Here is a 9,626-nt window from a genome sequence, read left to right as displayed (position 1 = left end):
TAGCGCAGAGCCAGTATATAGCACTGAGCCAGTATATAGCGCTGAGCCAGTATATAGCGCTGAGCCAGTATATAGCGCAGAGCCAGTATATAGCACTGAGCCAGTATATAGTGCTGAGCCAGTATATAGCGCAGAGCCAGTATATAGCACTGAGCCAGTATATAGCGCTGAGCCAGTATATAGCGCAGAGCCAGTATATAGCACTGAGCCAGTATACAGCGCTGAGCCAGTATATAGCACTGAGCCAGTATATAGTGCTGAGCCAGTATATAGCGCAGAGCCAGTATATAGCACTGAGCCAGTATATAGCGCTGAGCCAGTATATAGCACTGAGCCAGTATATAGTGCTGAGCCAGTATATAGCACTGAGCCAGTATATAGCACTGAGCCAGTATATAGCGCTGAGCCAGTATATAGCGCTGAGCCAGTATATAGCGCTGAGCCAGTATATAGCGCAGAGCCAGTATATAGCGCTGAGCCAGTATATAGCGCTGAGCCAGTATATAGCGCTGAGCCAGTATATAGCGCAGAGCCAGTATATAGCACTGAGCCAGTATATAGTGCTGAGCCAGTATATAGCGCAGAGCCAGTATATAGCACTGAGCCAGTATATAGCGCTGAGCCAGTATATAGCGCAGAGCCAGTATATAGCACTGAGCCAGTATACAGCGCTGAGCCAGTATATAGCACTGAGCCAGTATATAGTGCTGAGCCAGTATATAGCGCAGAGCCAGTATATAGCACTGAGCCAGTATATAGCGCTGAGCCAGTATATAGCACTGAGCCAGTATATAGTGCTGAGCCAGTATATAGCACTGAGCCAGTATATAGCACTGAGCCTTCCTCTCCACCATAGTAATTCCATAGACACAGACATTTGTTTTGTCCCCTTTCCCCCCATCCAGCTCCTCGTTCCCTTGTCACCGGTCACTACAATGAATCTCATGGTGGCTCTCTCAGGCTGCTTTGGCTACTTCTCTTCATATTCACTGTACTGTGTACTCAGCTCTGCTACATCTCCATTACAGTACATTGGCTTGTCTGTCTACTCTTCTTCTTCGTCACTCCTGTACCGTATACTGGACTCTGCTACATCTCCATTACTATAGCATTGACTTGTCTATCTACTCTTCTGCTTCGTCCTTGCTGTACTGTATACTCAGCTCTGCTACATCACCATTACTGCACATTGGCATGTCTGACTACTCTTCTGCTTCATCCCCATTGTACTGTATACTCAGCTCTGCTACATCTCCACTACTATAGCATTTACTTGTCTGTCTACTCTTCTGCTTCATACCTGCTGTACGGTATACTCGACTCTGCTACATCTCCATTACTGTATATTGGCTTGTCTTCTGAGTCCTCCCTGCTGTACGGTATACTCGACTCTGCTACATCTCCATTACTGTATATTGGCTTGTCTTCTGAGTCCTCCCTGCTGTACGGTATACTCGACTCTGCTACATCTCCATTACTGACTTGTCTGACTACTCTTCACTTTCATCCCCACTGTACCGCATACCTAGCTCTGCTACATCTTCCTCACCAAATATCCCCATGTCTGACTCCTCTTCTGCTATGTCCCTCTTGCACCACATACTTGACTCTACTACATTTCCATCACATACTGGCCAGTCCCTGCTTCATCGCATACTCGTCTCTGCTACATCTCCATTATTTCCTGGCTTGCATGGACTGTCACCTCGCTTCTCCATCCCTGTCACCCCGAGTGATCAGCCCCCTGGTCCGCCTTCTGTCCCTGTAACTTCTGTGGCTTCCATCTTGTGCACCCCCTTCTTGGTATAGTTATAGTATTGCCAATCACACCCGTACTACCGCCTGTCCCCTTCATATCTGCCAATCACACCCGTACTACCGCCTGTCCCCTTCATATCTGCCAATGACACCCGTACTACCGCCTGTCCCCTTCATATCTGCCAATCACACCCGTACTACCGCCTGTCCCCTTCATATCTGCCAATCACACCCGTACTACCGCCTGTCCCCTTCATATCTGCCAATCACACCCGTACTACCGCCTGTCCCCTTCATATCTGCCAATGACACCCGTACTACCGCCTGTCCCCTTCATATCTGCCAATCACACCCGTACTACCGCCTGTCCCCTTCATATCTGCCAATCACACCCGTACTACCGCCTGTCCCCTTCATATCTGCCAATCACACCCGTACTACCGCCTGTCCCCTTCATATCTGCCAATCACACCCGTACTACCGCCTGTCCCCTTCATATCTGCCAATCACACCCGTACTACCGCCTGTCCCCTTCATATCTGCCAATCACACCCGTACTACCGCCTGTCCCCTTCATATCTGCCAATCACACCCGTACTACCGCCTGTCCCCTTCATATCTGCCAATCACACCCGTACTACCGCCTGTCCCCTTCATATCTGCCAATCACACCCGTACTACCGCCTGTCCCCTTCATGTCTGAGTCCTCCCCTGTAGATAAAATTGCGCCACTCCATTGTCTCTATTGCAGGAATCAGATCCTTATTATATGATTTCCATCCTTGATTCCCTTCCCTTACGGTTTCCGTCTGCCGTGTCTATAATCCCTGAGGTTCTTCTCTGACTTGTCAGCAGGAATCTCTTCCCCCTAATTGTCAGACACGAGAGGGATCCCCGCTGACATCTCCAGTCGCACACAAGTGCCAGGTAATGTAGTGCGCTCGGAATTGCGCATTAAAATAAAGTGTCTAATAAGTCGACTCCAAAAATTCCATCATATTACAATACAGAGTGCCAAAATACCGCCAAACTGCAGCCAAATAATCCCGCCATACAGCATATGATGGAAATAATGCTGCCATACGTATCCATACGTATATTACCGTCACCACACAGCCATACCATGGCCAGATAAACTGTCTCTAGGTGGACGAAGCACTTACAAGTGACGTTACTGCCAAATCTCCAACACCCGCCATCAGATTGACCTCTTACATCCAATGTCACCCCTATAGGGAGATCGGTATAATTATAGATCACTCGGAAGAACCTTCTGTGGTCTACAAAGCTGAGCTTATCTAATGTGTTGACTAGGAATTAGATCTCTGGATCTTAGTTCTGGACCTCGCTGAAGTCCAACAAGGTCAACCATGACCTGGACCATGAACATAGTCATTCCCTACTCCATTGATGGCTACAAGACTGGTTTTTGCCTCCATGACTTTTCCACTACACCATTCTACCATCTCTCAAGACTTGTCAGACTTGATATAACTCTATAGATTTGATGATGAAGATGACCACACAATAGATCCTAGAAGATGGTGGTGGCTATACAAAGTGCAGATGTAACTTATCTTGAGTGGTGAGAAGATCTGGAGGAACTTGACTTGGTTGCGAGTCTTCGTAGTCTCCTCTGAGCCCATGGAGTTCCTGGGAGATGAGTAGGACCATATGGTTGGTGGTCAACTGGAGACTAGAGACCATTACCTATCGCCACTCTGGTGTGGCACCATTGGACTGGTGAGATATATCATCTGGAGCATTGAGATACGCCCAGATCAGTAGGAACCACCATGGGAACCCTATAGGCACTGCAATTGGCCAAAGGGGCCTCAGCAGTATTTTCGAGGACAAGTTTTTGATGGCTCAGTCTGAGAATTGTAAGATCAGTTTACATACATTTCTAGAAAACATTTTGGTGTCGTCCTTCTCAGACCATCTTTAGTAGGACCAGAAGATTTGAGTCCACTTATCCTTAGCTAGGACATAGCAATGGGGATTATCAAGACATGTCTACCTTGGTAATGTGTGCCAGGAGGCTGCCGACAAGCCGCGGTGCCTTGGCCAGTGTATAGGTCTGGGACAGCAAATTCAATTTTGGGCCACCAGATATGGGCCATAAAATATCAGACACCATCTTTAGGGTCCATTGAGGCATCTCGATAACCTATGGAATGACCTGACCCTCCATTGTCAAATTCTGAGGCCCGGTTCACGTCTGCGTTCGGGCCATTCCGTTCCTACAAGCAGGACTTATTCTCTTCACATTTTTCGTGTGCAAACCGAGGAGAAACCACACGGACCCCATTATAGTCTATAGCAGTGATGGTGAACCTATTTATAGACTGAGTGCCCAAACTGCAATCCAAAACCCACTAATTTATCAGAACGTGCCAACACGTCAATTTAACCTTACCAGTACATTTTGCTCCACAGTGGTCCCCACATAGTACAATCTGCTTCAGAGTGGCCCCCGCACAGTACAATCTGCACCACAGTGGCCCCACACAGTACAATCTGCTCCACAGTGGCTCACACACAGTACAATCTGCTCCACAGTGGCTCACACACAGTACAATCTGCTTCACAGTTTCCCCACACACAGTACAATCTGCACCACAGTGGCCCCACACACAGTACAATCTGCTCCACAGTGGCTCACACACAGTACAATCTGCTCCACAGTGGCTCACACACTGTACAATCTGCTCCACAGTGGCCCCCCACAGTATTATATGCTCCACAATGGCTCACACACAGTCCAATCTGCTTCACAGTTTCCCCACACACAGTACAATCTGCACCACAGTGGCCCCACACACAGTACAATCTGCTTCACAGTGGCCCCACACACAGTACAATCTGCTCCACAGTGGCCCCCACACTGTACAATCTGCTCCACAGTGGCCCCCCACAGTATTATATGCTCCACAGTGGTTCACACACAGTACAATCTGCTCCACAGTGGCACCACACAGTACAATCTGCTTCACAGTGACCTTCATACAGTACAATCTGCTCCACAGTGGCTTCCACACACAGTACAATCTGCTGCACAGTGGCCCCCACACAGTACAATCTGCTCCACAGTGGCCCCCCACACAGTACAATCTGCTCCACAGTGGCCCCACACAGCACAATCTGCTCCACAGTAGCCCCCACACAGTCCTATCTTCACAGTGGCTCACACACAGTACAATCTGCTTCACAATGGCTCACACACAGTACAATCTGCTGCACAGTGGCCCCCACACAGTACAATCTGCTCCACAGTGGCCCCCACACAGTACAATCTGCTCCACAGTGGCCTGCACATAGTACAATCTGCTGCACAGTGGCCCCCACACAGTACAATCTGCTCCTCAGTGGGCCCCACACAGTACAATCTGCTCCACAGTGGCCCAGACACAGTACAATCTGCTTCACAGTGGCCCCACACAGTAAAATCTGCTCCACAGTGGCCCCCACACAGTACAATTTGCTCCACAGTGGCCCCACACACAGTACAATTTGCTCCACAGAGCCCCCCACACAGTACAATCTGCTCCACAGTGGCCTGCACACAGTACAATTTGCTCCACAGTGGCCCCACACACAGTCCAATCTGCTCCACAGTGAGCCCCACACAGTCCAATCTGCTCCACAGTGGCCCCCACACAGTACAATTTGCTCCACAGTGGCCCCACACACAGTACAATCTGCTCCACAGTGAGCCCCACACAGTCCAATCTGCTCCATAGTGGCCTCCACACAGTACAATTTGCTCCACAGTGGCCCCCACACAGTACAATCTGCTCCATAGTGGCCTCCACACAGTACAAATTGCTCCACAGTGGCCCCAAACACAGTATAATCTGCTCCACATGATCCCCACACAGTATAATCTGTTCTACAGATGAGTGCCCACAGAGAGGGCTCTGAGTGCCACCCCTGGCACCCGTGCCATAGGTTCGCCATCATGGGTCTATAGGGTTTTTGTAGGTAACCGCTTTTATATGCGGATTAGGTTTCCATTCAGGGGATCCACTCCCGGAACGCAAACCCGAACGCAGATGTGAACCGGGTCTGAGAATTTTGCTTTAATGTTTTTGTAGAAAGAGTAAAAAAATTCAGCATTTTAATGATTTTCTCGAGGATTTCAAACTTCAAAAAGTGCGACAAGTCATAAAGCTGGCGCCTTGTCAATATTTCCTGCGAGCAGTTTCTCGGGAGCTTTATATATTTGATAAATGTCGCATTAATTGAAAAGTTGGGAACATAGACTTAGTTTGTCATCCTTTAATTTATTCGGAAAGTGTCCCAGATTTCGGCGGTGGCGCAGATTGAGAGGCGCGGATTGTCTTTTCTTCCCTTCTGTTAAGTGCCCGGTCTTGATCTTTGGCCGGTGTCACCGGTGGAGGTCGGATACAACCCCATCAATGGTTCAGATACAGCAGATTGGTAAGGATTGCGACTATTTCTCCCTATATATTTGGGTCTCCCCTCTTAAGGACACGTACTCCCTATCCTCAGTGTCAGATTGCCTGGCCCCAAAATAATCTGAATCTGGAGGACGGGTAGTGCCCCATGTCTCCTCATTGTGAATGGGGGCGCCAGTGCACTCCCATGACCAGCGCTCCACTGACTGCTATAGGAATACTGGGACAGTGTGAACCAAAGGGTACCAATGTAGCAGAGTGGAGTCTGTAATAATGGACTGGTTCAGTGATGTAGCAGAGTGGAGTCTGTAATAATGGACTGGTTCAGTGATGTAGCAGAGTGGAGTCTGTAATAATGGACTGGTTCAGGGATATAGCAGAGTGGAGTCTGTAATAATGGACTGGTTTAGTGATGTAGCAGAGTGGAGTCTGTAATAATGGGCTGGTTTAGTGATGTAGCAGAGTGGAGTCTGTAATAATGGACTGGTTCAGTGATATAGCAGAGTTGAGCCTGTAATAATGGACTGGTTCAGGGATGTAGCAGAGTGGAGTCTGTAATAATGGACTGGTTCAGTGATGTAGCAGAGTGGAGTCCGTAATAATGGACTGGTTCAGGGATGTAGTAGAGTGGAGTCTGTAATAATGGACTGGTTCAGTGATATAGCAGAGTTGAGCCTGTAATAATGGACTGGTTCAGGGATGTAGCAGAGTGGAGTCTGTAATAATGGACTGGTTCAGTGATGTAGCAGAGTGGAGTCTGTAATAATGGACTGGTTCAGTGATGTAGCAGAGTGGAGTCTGTAATAATGGACTGGTTCAGTGATGTAGCAGAGTGGAGTCTGTAATAATGGACTGGTTCAGTGATGTAGCAGAGTGGAGTCTGTAATAATGGGCTGGTTCAGTGATGTAGCAGAGTGGAGTCTGTAATAATGGACTGCCTTAGTGATGTAGCAGAGTGGAGTCTGTAATAATGGACTGGTTTAGTGATGTAGCAGAGTGGAGTCTGTAATAATGGACTGGTTCAGTGATATAGCAGAGTGGAGTCTGTAATAATGGACTGGTTCAGTGATGTAGCAGAGTGGAGTCTGTAATAATGGACTGGTTCAGTGATGTAGCAGAGTGGAGTCTGTAATAATGGGCTGGTTCAGTGATGTAGCAGAGTGGTGTCTGTAATAATGGACTGGTTCAGTGATGTAGCAGAGTGGAGTCTGTAATAATGGACTGGTTCAGGGATATAGCAGAGTGGAGTCTGTAATAATGGACTGGTTCAGTGATATAGCAGAGTGGAGTCTGTAATAATGGACTGGTTCAGTGATGTAGCAGAGTGGAGTCTGTAATAATGGGCTGGTTCAGTGATGTAGCAGAGTGGAGTCTGTAATAATGGACTGGTTCAGTGATGTAGCAGAGTGGAGTCTGTAATAATGGACTGCCTTAGTGATGTAGCAGAGTGGAGTCTGTAATAATGGACTGGTTCAGTGATGTAGCAGAGTGGAGTCTGTAATAATGGACTGCCTTAGTGATGTAGCAGAGTGGAGTATGTAATAATGGACTGGTTCAGTGATGTAGCAGAGTGGAGTCTGTAATAATGGACTGGTTCAGTGATGTAGCAGAGTGGAGTCTGTAATAATGGACTGGTTCAGTGATATAGCAGAGTGGAGTCTGTAATAATGGACTGGTTCAGTGATGTAGCAGAGTGGAGTCTGTAATAATGGACTGGTTCAGTGATGTAGCAGAGTGGAGTCTGTAATAATGGACTGGTTCAGTGATGTAGCAGAGTGGAGTCTGTAATAATGGACTGGTTCAGGGATATAGCAGAGTGGAGTCTGTAATAATGGACTGGTTTAGTGATGTAGCAGAGTGGAGTCTGTAATAATGGACTGGTTCAGTGATGTAGCAGAGTGGAGTCTGTAATAATGGACTGGTTTAGTGATATAGCAGAGTGGAGTCTGTAATAATGGACTGGTTCAGTGATGTAGCAGAGTGGAGTCTGTAATAATGGACTGGTTCAGTGATATAGCAGAGTGGAGTCTGTAATAATGGGCTGGTTTAGTGATATAGCAGAGTGGAGTCTGTAATAATGGACTGGTTTAGTGATATAGCAGAGTGGAGTCTGTAATAATGGACTGGTTCAGTGATGTAGCAGAGTGGAGTCTGTAATAATGGACTGGTTCAGTGATGTAGCAGAGTGGAGTCTGTAATAATGGACTGGTTTAGTGATATAGCAGAGTGGAGTCTGTAATAATGGACTGGTTTAGTGATGTAGCAGAGTGGAGTCTGTAATAATGGACTGGTTCAGTGATGTAGCAGAGTGGAGTCTGTAATAATGGACTGGTTCAGTGATGTAGCAGAGTGGAGTCTGTAATAATGGACTGGTTCAGTGATGTAGCAGAGTGGAGTCTGTAATAATGGACTGGTTCAGTGATGTAGCAGAGTGGAGTCTGTAATAATGGACTGGTTCAGTGATGTAGCAGAGTGGAGTCTGTAATAATGGACTGGTTCAGTGATGTAGCAGAGTGGAGTCTGTAATAATGGACTGGTTCAGTGATGTAGCAGAGTGGAGTCTGTAATAATGGACTGGTTCAGGGATATAGCAGAGTGGAGTCTGTAATAATGGACTGGTTTAGTGATGTAGCAGAGTGGAGTCTGTAATAATGGACTGGTTTAGTGATATAGCAGAGTGGAGTCTGTAATAATGGACTGGTTCAGTGATGTAGCAGAGTGGAGTCCGTAATAATGGGCTGGTTGAGTGATGTAGCAGAGTGGAGTCTGTAATAATGGACTGGTTCAGTGATGTAGCAGAGTGGAGTCTGTAATAATGGACTGGTTCAGTGATGTAGCAGAGTGGAGTCCGTAATAATGGGCTGGTTCAGTGATGTAGCAGAGTGGAGTCTGTAATAATGGACTGGTTCAGTGATGTAGCAGAGTGGAGTCTGTAATAATGGACTGGTTCAGTGATGTAGCAGAGTGGAGTCTGTAATAATGGACTGCCTTAGTGATGTAGCAGAGTGGAGTCTGTAATAATGGACTGGTTCAGTGATGTAGCAGAGTGGAGTCTGTCATAATGGACTGGTTCAGTGATGTAGCAGAGTGGAGTCTGTAATAATGGACTGGTTCAGTGATATAGCAGAGTGGAGTCTGTAATAATGGACTGGTTCAGTGATGTAGCAGAGTGGAGTCTGTAATAATGGACTGGTTCAGTGATGTAGCAGAGTGGAGTCTGTAATAACGGACTGGTTCAGTGATGTAGCAGAGTTGAGCCTGTAATAATGGACTGGTTCAGTGATGTAGCAGAGTGGAGTCTGTAATAATGGACTGGTTCAGTGATGTAGCAGAGTGGAGTCTGTAATAATGGACTGGTTCAGTGATGTAGCAGAGTGGAGTCTGTAATAATGGGCTGGTTTAGTGATGTAGCAGAGTGGAGTCTGTAATAATGGACTGGTTCAGTGA

Source organism: Leptodactylus fuscus, chromosome 2 (genome assembly GCF_031893055.1).
Source record: "Leptodactylus fuscus isolate aLepFus1 chromosome 2, aLepFus1.hap2, whole genome shotgun sequence".
Classification (NCBI taxonomy): domain Eukaryota; kingdom Metazoa; phylum Chordata; class Amphibia; order Anura; family Leptodactylidae; genus Leptodactylus; species Leptodactylus fuscus.
This window is presented reverse-complemented; position numbering follows the sequence as displayed.